Raw genomic sequence first — 19,769 nt, 5'->3', positions numbered from 1 at the left:
GAACATATCCTATGAAATGTTTAAGAAGAGTAATATCTTCAAACCTTAATTCTCCTCTAGACTTCCAACTGCACTATACTATTCATCCATATTCATGTCACCATCTCTGTGAAACCTGCAACCCCCAATGTAGTGGTGGCTACAGCTTCCTCTGTTCCTGCAACATGTTTGAGATCCTATGTGAAAGATTCCTGTTCTCTCTCTCTGTCTCTCTGCCTCTGTCTCTCTCTGAATCTCTCCCCCCCCCCCCACATAGTGGATCATACATAATAGAGATGAAGCTTTATCTTTTTAGTCCTTGGTGTCTAGCAGGAAACTCAGTATATCATAGATTCTTGGTAAATGTTTTCTGAACTAATCAACACAGAGATGAAGGAATGAATTAATGCCCCCTGTTGCTTGGCAGTGCCCCATTTTCCCTCACTACCTCTATCTCCAAGATAGCTAGCAGTTTTCATCTTTAGGACATGCAGTGAATAACATGGCTCTCTGGAACCTAGCTCTAATATGAATTGTAAGGTTATACCTGAGCACAGTGGGAGAGCCATGATGGACCAGTGAAGTCTAGTCTGGTTTCTGGAATGATGAGGATTAACAAGAATCATGAACTTCTGTGATGCTGGTTTTTGCTATGCCTTCTGACCAGCTTTGTCTGTTGACCAGATGACTGGTTTTATTCCAGCACTGAACCCACCAAGGCCCACACTAGTCATGGAGATTATAGTCAAAGGATGACCAGAAACATCAAGAAACAAAAGCTATGTCAAATCAATTTTCTTGTAAATTCCTAATCAAGAAGAACCCTGGGGTCACGGCTTCTGGTATCACCAATCAGTCAGTCCAGTCCCCTAAACCCAGAGCCCAGCTGAATCCATATTGACTCCTCCCAGGCTCACATGACCCAGCAGACAAAACCAGCATACAGCTTGCCCCTCACATGTGCCTCCCAGCCAGTTTGTTTGTTTGTTTTTTACACAAATTACAGAGCATACACCACTTCCTGTGAACACCAGCCCCTGCTCAGATTTGTCTTCCTGGGAGGGAAATATTTGTTGACATCCAGATGAACAGTCTCCCCTTCATATCATCCCATCTCACAGAGCCAAGTAGAAAACTACAAATGCATCTAAACCTTCCCAGTGCGGGCCCTGTTGGAACGTCCTGCTGAGCCCAAAGCAGACTGACTACAGATGCTCCCTCCATTCCCTCCTTCTCCTTGACCCCAATCATTTCTTCTGTTCACCTTCCTTCAAGGCAAACCTGACTTACCAAACCAGATAAGGAAAAGACTCTCTCACCATCTGCACCCTCCCCAACCAGCCTTCCCAGGAAGTACCCATCTCTGGGCACAATTCACACACCAGCAGAATTGCTGGTACATCTTTTGTTTCTGGAGAATATAAAGGAACAGTGTGGATACTAAGTTCTGAACACTCCCCACCACTCTGGCTTTCTCAAGTGACTCTATTCCCTTCTTGACTGCTACAGTGGGTATTTCCCAACAGAGTGTGTGTCCTTCCTGTTGATGATCCCATAGGTTAACCCTTTTAGTGCACAAACACTGTCCATTTTAGTGGTGATGGTTCATGCACATCAGAGCACATCTGTTCTGTATCTGCCATGTGTTCATCATGGGCCCACCCAGAAGACACCAAGGGCATCCTGTCCAGACACCTCACCTTATCCTGACACTTAGAGGTATATTGCTCGCTTTCAACCTGATTCCTGATACACACAGAAAGGAAGAGAGAGAGGAGATACAGTACTGAAAACCTCAGATGGCCCCAGAGTCTCCACATTTGCTCTCCTCTGAGAGTTCTTGATCACTAAAGGATGACAGGGCCATGTTTCCTTTCTGCTGTCAGGAGTGGGACATCCTGCAAAGTTTCCTGAACTGAATTCTCTGATCCTTTATGTCCCTTAGAAACTAGCTGCTTCTTTCCTTTGACAAAAGTGAAAAGATAGTTGTTAATTTCCAGAAAGATGAGTTTCTTGTGCTTTGCATGTAGCTGTACCCATGGAAGATTTAACTGAAGTCTTGAAATGCAGACCAAGAGCAGAAATCTGTGTTGGCACAAGGCCTGGCACATCAAAATCACATGATAAATGCTTGCTCTCTGAATGGATAGTGAATAAATGAATGAACTGATTTGTACCTACAAGTGTCTAAAAATCTACATTTGTATGCATCCTACCTCTGTCACTTTGAACTGTATTTGCACATGGCTACACATACACACACACACACACACACACACACACACACACACACACACACTGTACCCCAAATTGATTATATGAGTCTCCAGTCTGCTTGCACAATCTCCCTGGTCTTCCCTTGAATGCTCAGTGTGAGTCCTCTATGCCTCTGTCCCACATCCTGATTCTTATCTCTTGGTCAGCTATGTGGCTCTTCTGTTTCCAAAGGCATACCACAGTGCTGGGGGGATGTGTGCATAAAATTCTGGCCACTCAGGAGTAAACTGCCAGGCTTTAATAAGTGTATGTCTGCGGAGGAAGGGAGATTATTCACATAAGCTCTTATACTCACATTCTAGATCACTTCAGGATTTGCTAGCTATTTTAGATCCATCAGCAGTAGCCACTGACATTTTCCTTTTAAGGCTCTGAATCATTTAATCCTGAGTGCATTCTAACTAAGGGTACCATTCATCAGCCTTGTTAACCATTCCACTAGCCATGCAGAAGAGAAACTAGGAATTCTAGGGCAGAACTTCGCAAAGCAGAGGTCTGAAGATGGAAACATTAGAGAAACAAATTTGTCTTTGAAATACTGGTCCTACCATTTACTAAATGTTTTACTTTGGGCTAGTTATAAACCTCCCTGGAACCCAGTCTTTTCATCTAGAAAATACTAATCCTAATAGTACCAATTTCAAAGGGATGCTATGGAAATTGAATTAGATAATCTATTCAAACACTTAGCATGCTGGCTGGCACATAATTAATGCATTCCCTAAGCAAGAGGATTTATTAGTTAACCACCCAGGTGAGGATAAAAAGTCAAAACAATTTATCCTAAAGGCATCAAGTTGAATCTGACCTTCCTGACCACATCCTTGGGATATGACCAAAATGAAGATGCTGGGGATAGTCTGTTCTAGAAGGGAGGATGTTAAAGTCAGAGCTCAAACTCCAGACGTGTTTTAGTAGACACAGAGATCTCTAGATCAAAAGGTAAATACTCGGGTACTTGGGTGGCTCAATCAGTTAAGTGTTTGACTCTCAATTTCAGCCCAGGTCATGATCTCACAGCTTGTGAAATGGAGTCCCACATGAGGCTCTATGCTGACAGTCTGGAGCCTGCTTGAGATTCTCTCCCTTTCTTTTTTTTTCTTTTTTTTTTTAATGTTTTATTTATTTCCAGGAGAGAGAGACAGCGTGAGCAGGGGAGGGTCAGAGAGAGAGGGAGTCACAGACTGAAACAGGCTCCAGGCTCCGAGCTGGCAGTCAGCACAGAGCCCCACGCGGGGCCCGCCACGAACCGCGAGATCATGACCTAAGCGAAAGTCGGACGCTTAACTGACTAAGCCACCCAGGTGCCCCGAGATTCTCTCCCTTTCACTCTGCCTTTCTCTCTCTCTCTCTCTCTCCATCTTTCTCTCTCTCTCACTCGCTCTTGAAAATAAATAAATAAACTTAAAAGAAAGGTAAACACTGACACATTAAATATCAAATAGGTTAAAAGCAAAGTGGAATCCTGGAGTGGATCCTGGAACAAAAACAAATGACAATAATGGAAAAACAGGCGAAATCCAAAGGGAGTCCAGAGTTGAGTTAATAGTAATTAACAGTAGTAAACCAACCACTGTGGGTTTCTTAGTTCTGACAAACGTGCCATGGTTACATAAGATGGTATTATAATAAGATGGGTGAAAAGATACCAGGAATTCTCTGCATTAACTTTGAGACGTTTTTGTAAATTTAAAGTGATTCTAAAATTTTTGGAAAAGCTTATTTAAAAAGAACCAAATTGATCCCTTTCGCCTTTGGAGAACTTTTCACAGTGGACTCCCTTGGACTTAAAGTCATGTCCTTAATTCTTACTTCCTGGGTGATACCTAGAAGGGATGGAGGGACTGAGTCCTTTGTCCCTGGATGAAGCCAGCATGGGAGTCCCTCCTGTGGCCTCATCCTGGCTGTTTTTCTCTTTTCTTGAGATCTGGCTACAGCCTGGTTACCAGCTTAGCTTAATTTGAGAGAAAGATGAGGTGTCAGAAGGGAAAAGTGGCCAACATTTGGTTTTCCTGAGCTCATTTTTCTCAGAAAAGTCAATGAATGTCTTATGCCTCTGTACCTCCTCCCCTGACACATTGTCCCCATTGGACAACGTTCCTGGCTACAGTTGAGAGAATTCATAATGGCTTCTTGAAAACCCTAATACAGGTCCCTGGATCTGCAGCCCTAATGGATTGATAAAACAAGAGATAAAGAAGGGAAAACAGCATTTCAATGAGCAATTACATTTATTCAAGAATGGTTTTGAATGTTTAACATACTTACTGAAGTCTCATCCCATGAAATGAGGAAGCTGAGAGTCAGGGAGACTAGCCATAACCATATAAAGAGAAATAGGGAGTCACACAGAGGTGGGGCCACATAAAAATTCCAATTTCTCCCTGCTTCTCTCAGATACATACACACAGACATAGGTACACACACGCCTCTTCCAGAGGTCAAACATCTCTGATTCACTATGTGCTGGGCAATTGTGCCAAATGCTTGGCAGACATTTAATCCCAACAGCACTTCCGCATTGTTAACCCCATTTTACAGAAGAGTCAAATAAAGCCTAAAGAGAGCACATCAGTATCTTACTCAAGGTTTACAAAGCTTATAAAGGGGCAGGGCTAAGACACACACTCAGCCAATCTGACTCCAGAGCCAGGGATTTTAATCATTTCATCACTCAGTGAATATTTGTTGAATGAATAGATGGAAAACAGCTTTGGGGGAGGAGTGCGAGTAGTCTCAATAATCCTGTGCCCTGGATCTAACATCTAGAAGGTGTGAGACCATTTCTCGTGGAGTGGGCAGTGCCAGCAACTGCCCAAAGGTAACCAGTGCCCCCTGCTTACCTTTTTCTTTGCTTCTTCTCTCCCTTCTCCTGGGAAAGCTGACAGGTGCTTAATGCATGACAAAGAGAAAAATGCCATCCAAAATATTTTAATTGAGAGAGAACACAAATGTGTGCACGTGCACACACATGAGAGAGAGAGAGAACACAAAATATAAAGGAAATTTCAGTTCTGTTTCTTGCTGGCTGTAGAGCATATGACTTTGTGGAAAAATATCCAACCCTTTGGACCTCTTTCCTTATCTAAGAAATGGACTAACGGTCCCTAACTTCTGTGGTTATTTTAAGAATCAGATACCATTTCTGCAGAGTCCCCCACACCATGGACGGGCAGGGGAGATGCCCTACACAACTTGTTTTATATTTGTTATCTTTACTGTCATCCTTGTCTATTTCATAAAACCTGTTTACTTCAGCAGAGGCTCACAGCCATATACCACCCAAACACAAGCACCAAGGCCACATGTCCCCCAAATCCTGATACCACCCAGGCAGATGAAAGCTCGAGCCTTAACAAGGCTTATCATCAGAATGGAGAGAAGAGAGGGTTCAACTGGTCTGGAAAAAGAAAGAGTGTGTCCAAGTTGGCAGAAGGAGGCCTTTCCGTAGTCTCTGTGTCCCTTGCCTGAGCCAGTCAGCTGGAGGAGGATGCCATCTCAGAATCATTGCCCCAAAAAGATGGTTGTTATTATCAGTAGTCATATTGGCAAAGAAATTCAACCTGAGCGCTAGACACGGACAGCCTGATTAGCAAGAACAGCCACCACCAACAAACACAAAACAAAATTAAACTGTATATTTTGGAGATATTACTCAACTCCCTCCCCCCGTCCCCCTTCTGTTTGGTCTACTGCTAACGGATTGGTTGAAAAGTAAGACAAAACAGTGTACTAAAACCCAAAAGTGTGTCCCAGAGCTCCAGGAGGAATGGAAAAGCCTGGAGAGAGACTAATCCATCTTCATAGTGGGTCCCTCCCAGCGAAGATTAGGAGGGATAATGGCTAGTGCCCTGATCATCCCTGCACAGGATACAGGGAAGGGCTTGGAGGGGAGAATATTCTCCAGGCGGGGACCTTGTGAGAGGGAATTCAGGGCAGCAGTTTTCTGCAAAAAGCAGAATGAAGAAAACTGAGTAACAACAATACCGTCAACAATGACATGGATGACAAATAATAGTACTGTCACCACCACCACCAACAGCAGTAGTATCAAATACAGAAATGGAGCATTAACACAAAACCTAAGGGGGAAGGAAGGAAAGGGAAGGGAAGAACAGAAGGGAATGGAGAGAGGGAAATGAATTTTTTAAGTCCTAATTTTATACCAGACAACAAAAGCAGTGCCTCTTCCTATCATCATCATTATTATTATCCTCAGAACTACCTCATGAGTTGTCTGCTCTATTTCATATAAAGAAACAAAGAAATTGGACGACTTCTCTGACCTCCTAGCTAGTGAGTCAGTGTTGGAGGTGGAACTGATGGCCAGGCCTCTGGGTGCTCTCTCCCCAGCTGGTTCTGGGGTGAGTGTGGCCTGAGGCACTAGACTGGCCTGGGGGACTTGTCCCCACAAAGTCAGAGCCCCACCCTATGGAGAGATGGTGTGACTCTCCTGACACTTCACACCAGTAAGGAGGCATTCATAGTATTGTCTTACTCCCCACCCTCCATCTTTGGTTTTTGGTAGCAGAACACACACTCAGGGACCTACACCCGTGATGTTCCATTCCCGTATAAAAAGAGACCAGGCCTCCCTGGACCTCTGTTCCACCAACCAATCTTCTGCATGATTGTTCCCCTTCTTCCTTCTTTCTTGTTTTCCTTGCAGGGATTCTCGTCTGGCTTGTTTTTGTGTCTTCTCATCTCCTTTATTCTTAAGCCGGAGTATTTTTTTCCCTCTTGAGGCAGTTGTTTCCAATAAATCCCTGCTTGTTTTCTTTAAGTTGTTCAGTTATTTTAAGTTTCCTCTTCCCCAACCCTCTGTCTACATCTCTGCTTTCCATCTGGGCCACTTGGTTCAATCCGTTTCTGGAATGAAGACAAAGGGAGGTATTTGAAACTCAGAGAACCCAGCCTGCCCCTGAGAGCAGAAAGGCCTAGCAAAGGGCTAAATCCACCTGCCGATCTTTCCAGAACTTGTATTATGTCTCAAATTGACTAGTAACATAGCTGCTGACATCTTGACTGGCCACTAGGACAATTAATGTCCCTGATTTCCACAAAGACAGTCTAGTTATACACTAAGAGGGACCTTTGATCTGAGCGAGTCTATGTGTACCTATCAGTTGGGGCCATGGCAGAAAGCATTTGGCACACTCAAATTTGGAAACTTAAAAAGAGTTTAATAAAAATGATTTACCAAGGTGTAGGCAGGCTGCAAAGAAACCACAAAGGACAGAGCAGTGTCCTGGGGATAGAAACAACAGAGTTCTGTTATCACCATACTCCTGAAGGGATCCGGGCAGGGAGCAGCCCTATGGAGAGAAAAGACCCTGTAAGAGGAGGTGCCATCTTGGTCCATGGGTGCCACCAGACTTGGTACTTACAGGAGGACAATGAGATATTGCAAGCTTCCATCCTACTTCTTTCCCTCTGAACATTCTTCCTGGGACTCCCCATTGGCTTCCCTTAACCAAAAAAAAAAAAAAAAACCAGAAGTCAAGAGAACCCACTGGGGTTGTCCATAATTATCAGATTTCTGGGTCATAGACTATGGTAGGAGTGGGTAGAGAATAGATCTGGGTATAGGGGCAAATGAAAGTTCTTCAGCAAAATGAACATGAAGGTACATGTACTTCTATGCTCATATATACATGCATATATGTACATGAGTGTGTGCTAGGATGATGAGAGGAAATATCTGGTTTCCTCTAAGGGAGGAGTCATTTAAGGGCTGTCCCTTGCTCTGTTTGGTCTGTATGGATTACTGAGGATCTTGATTTCCTCCAATTCTGATCACTTAGTGTATGAAGAGCAGGGCAGAGTCCTGGAAGTGAGAGTCTCTTCTCGGATCATAGGTGTAGAATCTATCTTTAGACAACAAGGTGGCAGAAGGTTTCAGTCAAAGGATGAGATATGTCAAAAGGAAAGACCTGTTCTTGCTTTTGCAGAATTCACTCCATGAGAAGGAAAAGTCAAATCAAGGGTGAATGCTTCTATTTGAAGATGTACATCCCAACCACCTCACGTGAATGGGGGTAATAGAGACACACTCAAATGATGGGCATTAAAGAAAAGGGCCTTTCCTGGGAACTTCAGGTGAAACTGAAATCAAGGACTGGGTTGAGTCAACAGCTCAGTAGAGATTTAAAATGAAATTCAGACACTCTGAATCCGAGATCAAATGATGTCACATACAGTTGGTCTCTAACAGCTGGTACATTACACAGTCTCTTTCACACAGCGCAGTGTCCATGTCCACAATATGACACTGTCAGTTTGGAGTATGTTACTGGCATGTCTCTATCATCAGGTCATGAAAGCCTTGTTGACCACTGTATCCCTAACATGTGGCTTAACACCAAGGAAGTCCCCAGAAGTAGCCTGTTGGACAAATGAACACTGATATTTGTCCATTTCTTTACATGGGACTAGAGAGTAACTTTGAGCTCTACTGGGTTGGGCCTGGAAAGAGCTATCCATGCCACTCAGTCTTCACTGTAACCAACTCCTTCCCAAAGTTCAGGCATGAACTTACTTTCATTCCCAATGGGAGGCCCTCTCTCTGAGTTTTCAGGTGGACATGACTCATCCCATTTGGCCTGGATTTAGCTCCAGCTCCTGTATTCTTGGTCCAGTCATTTCCAAGGCCCAATTCATCAAGCTCTAATTGACTCCCCTGCCTTTGCTCCACCTACACCGTCTTTTGAATCTAGGCTTCCAATGGGTAGCTTCATGCATGTGCCACTTTTTAAAGTCATGGTTTTCTTTCTTTCTTCTCCTTCTTCTCCTACTTCTTCTAAGAACTTACTTATTTAATTCCATTTTTCTAAGGAGTTATAGATACCTGAGGCAGGAAAAGGAGATGTAAATATTCATTTTGTACCTAATCCTTGCCCATTCATCCCCACAACCCCTCTAAAATTGCAATCCTCATCTTTTTATTTTAAGTAGGCTTCATGCCCAGCACAGACCCCAACATGGGGCTTGAACTCACAATCCTGAGATTAAGATCTGAGCTGAGATCAAGAGTTAGACACTAAACCAACTGAGCCCCCCAGGTACCCCTGCAATCCCCATCTTCTAACGGAGTAAGTTGATCATCACAAAAATGATAGGACCCACCGGAGGTCTCACGACAAGCTGGCAACAGTTCCTCAACTTGAACCCTGATCAATCTGTGACCAGGTCTGTGCTCTTTCCGTTCTACCAATATAATAAAGGAGCCCAACTTCCTCCCAACTATGCCTGTAACGGTGGCACTTGAAAGAATGGAGAGCAAAGGAAAGGCACCAGCATCTTTCCTTGGCAAACCCATTTCCATTTAGATTTAATTTAGATTTAATAAAATGCTTAATGCATCTTAATTAAACCCAAATTGAAATTAAAAATGGTTTAACAAGGTTTAATAGTGATGTGAGAGATCACACTATTCCACTTCAATAAATATTTTCCTAATAACAAATAACCATTTCATTAGTGAGGAAAACGTTGCCATTAAGTCTAAATTAAATTAAATTATCCATAATTTACTGGCATAGTTAACAGTATACATTAATGAAAAATATGTAGTTTATGTGGGGTTTTTTGTTTTGTTTTTTTCTGTTGTTGTTTTTAACTGCCTACATGTTTCAAATGACTCTAGTTTATAGAATTTAAAGAGACACTGAGAAGATTGTAATGGGTAAATGGTCTGAAGCCAATGGAACCATCTCTGAAATTCCATCTCATCTAATAACAGAGATCATGAGGAAGGGGGACAAGAAGATGTGGAGCTTTCCACCAATGCTGTGGGATTTCTATCAATGTCACAACCATAAAATGGGGTATTGGTAGAGGTGAGTGAAGAGATTGTGAGCCGAGGAGGCTGAGGCCAGCCTTGTCTGGCTCAAGACAAAAGTGGGGGGAAAATCAGATTCCTATATAAAATGGCTCATATCAGATGAGGAAAGATGGGGATACAGAATATGAGAGAGAAGAAGGTCAATCATGTTTCCTGGTATATATATATATGGGGGTGGGGTTGTGGAGGTGCATATTTCTGTTTTCTACTTTTTTATTTCTTCATGGTCGAGCTTGAAGCATGAATTAAGAAAGAGATTGATTGGAGGCTATTCTAGGGAAAGATAACTCTAGTTCTAGAATAAGGGATCAAGTTCCAGAGTGGGAGATAGATTTCCAGCCTACGGAAATGGGTTTCAAGGAAAGGGCAATGGGCCTCAGAATCGGGTCCTTTTTTGTGTTTCACTCCACTATGCTCATGTGGGAGGATAGGGAAGGTGCTGTGAGCCAAACTGTGTAAACTTTCCTGCAATTTGAAGAGTGTCAGAGACACATATTCCCAACCAATGTTTTCCAAATCCAAGCGGTAACCCCCACATCCCAAGACTCTTGATCTCGAACTTTCCCATGTAGATAATAGAAAGTTGTTCCATACTACATTCTACTACCCACAGGATATTATCAAGAGCTACACTCATACTATAGCCATGAGCTGTATGGGGATACTGAGCTTTCAAAATATGGCTACTCCTAACTGAGATGTGCTGTGTGTGTAAAATATACCCCAAATTTCAAAGACTTAGAGAATGTAAGTGTATCATTAATAATTATTTTCTGTAAGTTACATTAATAATGACTTTCTCGGGCACCCTCCTGCACTGTTGGTGGGAATGTAAACTGGTACAGCCCCTCTGGAAAACAGTGTGGAGGTTCCTCAGGAAACTAACAATAGAACTCCCTTATGACCCAGCAATAGCACTGCTAGGAATTTACCCAAGGGATACAGAAATGCTGAGGCATAGGAGCACATGTACCCCAATGTTCATAGCAGCACTCTCCACAATAGCTAAAACATGGAAAGAGCCTAAGTGTCCATCAACAGATGAATGGATCAAGAAGATGTGGTTTATCTATACCATGGAATACTACATGGCAATGAGAAACAATGAAATCTGGCCATGTGTAGCAACATGGATGGACCTTGAGGGTGTTATGCTGAGCGAAATAAGTCAGGCAGAGAAGGACAAATACCATATGTTTGCACGTATAGGAGGATTAGGAGGAACTTGACAGAGGACCAAGGGGGAGAAGAAGGGTGGAAATGGTGGGGGAAAGGGAGAGAGGCAAACCATGAGAGACTCTTGAATGCTGACAAAAACTGAGGACTGATGGATGTGGGGGGGAGGGGGGGATGGGCATGAAGGAGGGCACTTTGGGGATGAGCACTGAGTGTTATGTAGAAACTAATTTGACAATAAACTATTTGTAAAAAAAAAAATAAATAAAAAAAAAAATCTTAAAAAAAAAATAATGACTTTCTATTGATTATACTAAAGTAATGATATTTTGGATAGATTGGCTAATTTTAAAATATTTTAAAAATTAATTTATTCTATTTCTTTTTATTTTATTCAATGTGGCTACTAGAAAATTTAAAATTATGTATGTGGCTTGCATAATATTTCTATTAGAGCTCATCTAGATTTACCTTCAACAAAGCAATAGACATATTTCATTCTCTTTTGTGTTAACATTAACACACATTAATTCATCCATTCGTTTATTCAAGAAATATCTTTGAACATTCATTAGCACAGACCTTGTGCTGAGTATTGGAGATAACGGTGGTAAAAAGTAGCCCAGTCCCATGTATCTTAACATATCTATGCACACATTCACACATCTTCAAAACACGTGCTCATGCTTATTCAAATGTGCATACATAGACACAGATGGGCCCACAACACAAAGACATGCACATATACACACATGCAGCAAGTGTGCATTAAAAGCTACAGTCAAATCCTGAGAACCAAACACTCCTTGAGTTCAAAGGCTTCACTCTTCAGACAGGTTTAGCTTCTCTAGCAGCCAGCCAGGGAAAGTCACAACCTTGAACTTCCAGGAGGATAATCAGAAAACAGAAGTGTGGGCAAGACTTATCTTTATGATTTTGTAAAAGCATATTGATCAGGGTTTTAAGTGAGAAGACCAAATATGGCAGATTCTAATCTATCTGTTCATGCCTGAGCACATCAGGAAAAGTCAACAGGGGGAGGCTCGTGGTTGATTTGTTTCCACGGAACTTAGCCCTCACTTCCTGGGGAGAAGAGCTCACCCAGAGACACTGGCTGGGCTGATGTTGGGACAGTTTGGTGTGGTCTCATTGAGATAAGGTTCTGGCTTACCCCTCGGGCTGCTGGCCTAGGTAGTGGGGGAGAGGAAGAAGGTAATATTGGACAGGTCCAGTCAGGAGTTAGAAACCACACAAGTGATTTGAATAGAAAATTTAATATAACAAACTACATGGGGAGGAACTGGAAAGATAAAGAGAACACCCCGGGGTACCCACAAGTAGCAACTACAGGAAATAGCTGCCCCCTCTAGGGCTGCAGACACAAAGGACGGAGATTTGAGTTGTGAACACTTAGAAACTCAGAAGGGGGAAACCCGGAGCTGAAACAAGCAAGTGAGCAGGGGTCCAGCCGGCCAGCGCCGCCTGGGTAGAAGTTTTGACAGTTGCTTGGCTGCGATAACAGAACACCACAGACTGAGTGGTTTAAACAACAAAAATTTATTTTCTGGAAAGTCTGAGATCAAGGTTCCAGCAAGATCTCATTCCTCGTAAGAGCTCTCTTCCTGGCTTGCAGACAGCTGCCTTCTCACTGTGTCCTCACATAAGGGGACAAAGAGAATGTTCCAGTCTCTACCTCTTCTTATAGAGGCTCCAGCCCTTTGGGGTTATGGTCACACCCTTGAGACCTCATGGACGTCTTACCACCTCCTCACAGACCCCATCTCCAAATACAGTCACACAGCGAGTTGGGGCTTCAATGCATGGACTTGGGGAGGCCATATTCAGCCCATCGCAGGTGTTATGATACAAATTCTACAAGTGCCATTTTAAAAATGCTGCCAACTGGGTTCAGTTGCTAAGATGGGGGAGAACTGGTATCAGGGTGAAGAAGTATTGCTAAGGGCATTGCGAAACGAAACAGGAAGCAGAGAGAGATCAGAAGCACCTGTCCCTTCTTCCAGTTTTCCAGCCTACTGTCAGAGGCTAGCATGGAGCCAGGTGCTGAAGCAGAAAGGTGGTCTCTGAGCTCAGCATCACAACACACAAATGGAGGTCAGAACACCTAAGAGGCAGTAGCTTAATAGTCAGCCTGGGGGCATACCTCAAAATGAAGGATGATGAAGAAATATACACCATCTCCAAGAGTTTATTGTGTACGATTTTATACCCAGGGTGGGGGGAAAACAGTCCACCAGAAACTGAATCTTTCGTCAGATCCATGTAGGGAATCTTCATGGTGTCTTCCTGCTGGGAACTCATAAAGATGAGTCAGAAGAGCAAGTTTTGCAATAAAGAGACATGTGTTTCTTTTCACCCAAAGTTTCCCAAACATCTTTGACCACGGAGGTGTTTTCTGTTTGTTTCTTTTCAGAATTTCCAAAGCAGTTTTCCAAACATTCTCTGTGCAACTCTGAGAAGCATTACACTGGCGATGCTGTAGACAGTAAGACCGTGAGGCATATGGTTAACTGTGGACCACTGACAGTGTGGCTCACATCTGAATGGGTTGCACTTCTCCTTAAACGCTTTAGTCTAATGACTGCTGGAGCTAAGTGTGTGGCAGGGGTGATCGCCCCAATGCCACTGGGCATTCCTATAAAACAGAAGCCCTATGAAGTCACAGGACTTTTTTTTTTTCCTTTATGCTTCACAAACGTATTCTTAGCATGCATCACAATGCATGGGACCTGGTAAACATCCAATAATTCATTCTGTATGTTGCCAACGGGGAAGGAAGGGAGCAAATGATCAGCCAGAAGAGCTAACAATAACATCGCATGTGTGAATCAACAGGGGGTGTGGCAAGGAAGGAGTGTAAAAATACAATGAAACCGCTATGTAATTTTAAAGTTTTCTGATAGCCCCATTCTGAAAAGTAAAAAAAAGAGAAGAAAGAAAGAAAGAAAGAAAGAAAGAAAGAAAGAAAGAAAGAAAGAGGTGGAAATAATTTTAGTAATGTATTTTGCATAACACAATCTATCCAACATATAATCAATTGTAAAGAGATTGATACAATACTTTGCATTCTTTGTTATATTAAACCCTTGAAATCTGATGTGTACATTATATTGACAGCACCTCTTAGCTGGACTGGTCACATTTCAAGTATTCAATAGCCACATGTGGCCACTGTATTAGACATCATTGATAGAGACTTACCAAGTACAACACAAAATTTGGGGATATGTGGTGAAGACTCAGATTAGTAAATGGATATGAGCCAGAAATCATTGTCTAGTTATAATTTTTGGCTGTTGTGAGAACATCTTATTTAACTGACATTATTCACATATAAGTTCATGGTGAACATGAAACAAAGTTCAAATGACAAAAAAAAAATAAGTTGGTAGGGAGTTATTTCACCACAGTGGATCTACTAGAAAGGCTAGTGATATTTTAACACTTGAAAACTGATAGGGGGGCACCTGGGTGGCTCAGTCGGTTGAGCTTTAGATTCTTGATCTAAGGATCATGAGTTAAAAAAAAAATAGAAAATTGATATGAGAAAAGTTTTAGAGAAAATAAAGACTAGGAAGTAGCATCATAATGAGAAATTCCTCTGTTTTCCCAAAGCCAAAACTTCCAATTGCCATTAGATGTCTAGGGTAGGACCATGTGATAGCTCAGGGCTTATAAATCAGATGAGGATGGATGCCGAATCTGTATGAATTCCCAATGCCTACTCACATGACTGTACCTTAGTAGATGCTCAAAAAATTATTTCTGAAATGAATAAAGTAAACGAGGGGAGAACAGACTGAAAAAGCACAAGAAAATTTCTCAAGAGCTGAATATAGAGGTGCAAAGCCAAAGGAAAACCCCATGTGAGAGGAAGCCTTAATGCCACCACTTCCCAGCTGTGCCTGTCTTCACTCTCATTTCAAGGGCTGGGACAATGAAAGCGTTTACAGGTTTCCTGCCCAAAGACGTTTCATCATCTCCCCTGGGTAGAAAAGGATAATGCAACAATCTGGATCATTTCCCCAACCTTCTGATCTCTAGTTATACTCCCCCCTCCCCAGTCCACTCTCCAAACTGACCACAGAGTATAATTCTTGTCTGCCTAAGACTTTCTCTAGGGAAAGTTTTGTTCATCTCTGTGTACGTACCTCAATGCCCAACACAGTACCTTTTACCTAGCAAGCTCTCCAAAGATGGTGGTTGTATATATGGGAAGGAAGGAAGGAAGGAAGGAAGGAAGGAAGGAAGGAAGGAAGGAAGGAAGGAAGGAAGGAAGGAAGGAAGGAAATTAACAAAAGGTCATATTAGCATTCTGAAGCTATCTTTGTACAGTAACAGGGCATTATTTTGGTAGAACATAAATGTGGTATTTTTAAAAATGCATTCAAATCTAAAGCTTTGTCTTCCAGAGAGGGGAAATGCATTTGATCTCTTACACATATGCAAACTCAACATGTCTCTGAAGGGTTTTTCACTCATCGGGGCAAAGTTCTTAGGTCCACACACCTCTAAGACATATGTTTAATATGATAGCAGTTCTGTTTCTTCTGCCTCCCAGGAGTTAGAGACAACATTTCCAACACAAGAAACTCTCTTCTTCAGGCTGAATGAGTCTTCATGGCTCTCTGTTTTGGGACACAGAACATCTTTTGAATGGCCATCAGCTCTGTAGTAAGGGTTGGGCTACAAGCCTTTCAAATCCCTCTCGCCCTATACCAACAGCATTGTTGCATCTGAGCCATCCTGAAACAGAAAACAAAGTCATCTAAGAGGCATTTTTGTAAAATTTCAGTTTGCAGAAGTATAGGTGTTTTCTCTGTCAATAAAGCATGCCATTTATTGGGAGAGAAAAAAAGACCTAGGGCCCTCCCTTTTGGGCTTTAGTATCTATTATTAGTTTTTCTGTTGGAGAGAGGTGAAGATATAGTTTTCACATTAGAACCAAGAACCTAATCAGTATTTCAGCTGTCTGAGTACTGTGAGCCACAGACATCTGTGTTTTTAATTAGTTCTTCATAAATGTGATTATGGGATGTCATGTGCTCACCCTTGAAACCAACGCCAGGAGGTTTGAAAGGACAGCCATTCAGTGTCCTCGGGCTTGGACAGGTCACACAGGGAAGTCCTGGCTATTGCATTAACAGTGTTATCGAAAAGACTCCAGATCCAAATGATTTTCCTGTCTGTAAATTAAATAATAATATGAAAACAAAATCCACCGGGTCCAACAGGAAAGCACAAATATAACAGTGAGAATTTCCTGTCACGGGGACATTTCAAATCCCTGTTATCAAAAAGCCCACTGAATGGACCCTGATGAAGTCCTCAGCCTCAGAGAATAAGTCAAAGGGCATCCCGAAATCTCTCCTGGTTTTGTCAGGATAAAAAATGCAAGGTCCTGTGGAAACCAAAAGTAAGCCTGAGGAGAGGATGCATAGGCACCTTGATTCATTCTATAGAAGGCTCTTTTTCAAGGTCTGGTTTCTAAATTCTCATGGGGAAAGCATCATACCCAGTGGTTAATATAGTTAAATTTGAATAACTCTTAGTTTTTACCCTAGGGACCCATCATGAGAAAATATACATCAGGGTTTTGAGTATATGAAGGTCACTGATTATAAAAGTGCAAGTCTTCCCAGGGGCTGTGATCGCCCAGCCCTCTTATAGGTCACAGAGGATCCAAGACCACCGATGGACAGCACACAGGCTAGTGATTGCTCATTGCATTTCTTGCAAGTCACACTATCCTGATGGAGAGAGAAAAGCATGTTCTAGATACAGCCCTTATGGATCTAAAATCCTGCAGCTTCACCGTGACTTGGGCGGCAAATTCTTGGAAAACTGATTGCCTTTAGTCTGTGCTTTTTCCTAAATAAAGTCTTTTCTTCTTTACCTTCTAACCACTGTCCCTTATCATTTCTAATTAGTGACGATTAATAGGGAAAAGTCTATGTAAACTGACATTAGGTGAAGTTTCTTCTTCTGGTCATCTCCCCATGTCAGAGTGTGTAACTCATTATCAATGCTATTAAATCCCCCTTAACAGAGTTAGGAAATGTTGCTAAAGATAATCAAATCTAGGGGCATCTGGGTGGCTCAGTTAGTTAAGCATTTGACCTTGGCTCAGGTCATGATCTCATGGTTTATGAGTTGGAGCCCTGCATTGGGATCTGCACTGACAGTGCGGAGCTTGAGTTGGACTCTCTCTCTCTCTCTCTGCTCCTTTCCTAGTTGTGTGCACAGGCTCTCTCTTTCTCTTTCTCTCAAAATAAACTTAAAAAAAAAAAAAAAAAAAAGATGATCTAATATAGTTAAAGACCGTGAATAAGTTCTCCACTTCCCCATATGAATTGCAGGATGTGTTTAAAATTCAAGTATTGAGGGGCGCCTGGGTGGCTCAGTCGGATGAGCGTCCGACTTCAGCTCAGGTCATGATCTCACGGTTCATGGGTTCGAGCCCCGCATCGGGCTCTGTGCTGACAGCTCGGAGCCTGGAGCCTGCTTCGATTCTGTGTCTCCCCCTCTCTCTGACCCTCCCCTGCTCACTCTCTCCGTCTGTCTCTCTCTAAGAAATAAATAAGACATTAAAGAAAATTAAAATAAAATAAAATTCAAGTATTGAAAGCACATAGAAAATGTGTTCCAAAACTGATATATTTATTCTCAGCATTTAAAAAAAGACATTTTGGCCAAATGGTGGTATAGGTGCACACGTATAAATACCTGCATGAAGATAAAACCCAAAATTTACACTCAAACCTCAGTTTGCCAAATTATCAGACAAATGCATCACAATTTGGGCAAAACTGGAAGAGAGCTTTGGTGGCTTCCAAACCATCCTTTATTCACAACCCTGGCAGTTCATTCCAGGAAAGAAGCATAAGAAATTTGGAGAGTCTCATAAGAGGTCCCAAATGTAGACGGATGCTACCAAAGACACCAGAATGAGTTAGAAAGTCAGAGGTCTTGCATCCCATAGAGGCCCTTGCCCTAGTCTGTAAAGTCTCCATGGCTGCACAACTCCCAAGGAAGGGTGCTCATTCCCACCAGAGGCAAGATGGCAGATTAAACCTGGGGGAGTTAACACCTGCTCGTTCGGCCAGACCCCGTCTTAAGCAACGGCTTCTGTTATATTAATACCCAGGCAAGCATGCAGTCACCACTCTTCTCCTGCAGAGAAGATGCAAAATGCAAGATTCTCTAGTGGAATCTGAGTTTTATAGAATGCAGCTTGTACTGAATGTCAGAATAAGGCTTTCATCATCTTTGCTCCAAATCTAAAAGTTACCTTAATCAATCATTCCCCGGGGGCAATCCCTGCCTTATTGTTATGAAGAAGGTCTGAGGACGGGGGAAATCCTGGAAAAGGGAGAAACAGAAGATCAGAGCACCTGCTACCACTGAACTTGTAACAGGGGAGCCAGAATGTGGAGAGAAAAAAAATCAAGTTTCTGGGAGCCCTGACCTAGAACTCATAGTCGCTGTTCCCATTCATAAAACTTGCTCCCATGAGTCAAATTCTCGGCTCTTCTGTACTGACAGCAGAGCTTGAAAGGAAGGTATGGCCAGGAGCATAGCCACAGGAATAGAAATAACCCCTACCTCATCCTTCTAGGTTACACTTAAGTGTCAGTTGGAATTGTGGTCACAGCTCCACTTTAGCACACATCTTGAATTCCTTGTGTTCTGTTGTGCTGCCTGTCTTTCATAGTCAGGGGTTCACACATTCATTTATTCAATAATTCACTCATTCATCTATCCATCTGGAATGAACATTCCTCCTTCAGAGGACCCACCTTCCCTGCAAGGCAATGGATCTTCAATGCGACGTGTTCAGCCTAGGATTGCCTGATCCCAAATGGCCATAAGTGTAAGAGCAAACACGTGTCATGGTGGGGAGGGGAGGAAGGGTGCATATATTTTATAAGATGGAAACTTCATGCTTCCAGATGAAGTTTCTATCTAATCTTTACTCAAAGTCAGCCTCTGGGTGCCTGAGTGGCTCAGTCGGTTGAGCTCCAACTCTTGGTTTCAGCTCAGGTCATGATTTCACAGTTCATGAGTTTGAGCCTTGCATCGGGCTCTGTGCTGGCAGCGTAGAGCCTGCTTGGGATTCTTTCTCTCTCCCTCTTTGTCCCTCCCCAGTTCGTGCTCTCATGCTGTCTCTCTCAAAATAAATAAATAAACTTGAAAAAACCCTCAGCCTCTGATACCAGTATCCCTCTTTTTAGGTAGCTGAAGAAATGTAACATGAGATGAAGATATTCCTCAAGATTGAGGGCTGAGTGTTACAACTTTCAAGTTAGAAATAATAGGCCAATTTCATTTAAAATGCATGTCCTTTCAAGATGGCATCATAAAAGAATGATTCATTCATGTATACCTAATTTTTTTCATTACAAAAGAAGTAAACGCATGGTAGAACAAACATCCCTTGGAGATAGCCATTCACTGTCCACTTCCAGAATAATAC

Source organism: Hyaena hyaena, unplaced genomic scaffold (assembly GCF_003009895.1).
Source record: "Hyaena hyaena isolate Hyena2069 unplaced genomic scaffold, ASM300989v1 scaffold_25, whole genome shotgun sequence".
Classification (NCBI taxonomy): Eukaryota; Metazoa; Chordata; class Mammalia; order Carnivora; family Hyaenidae; genus Hyaena; species Hyaena hyaena.
Note: the sequence above shows the minus strand (reverse complement) of the source record.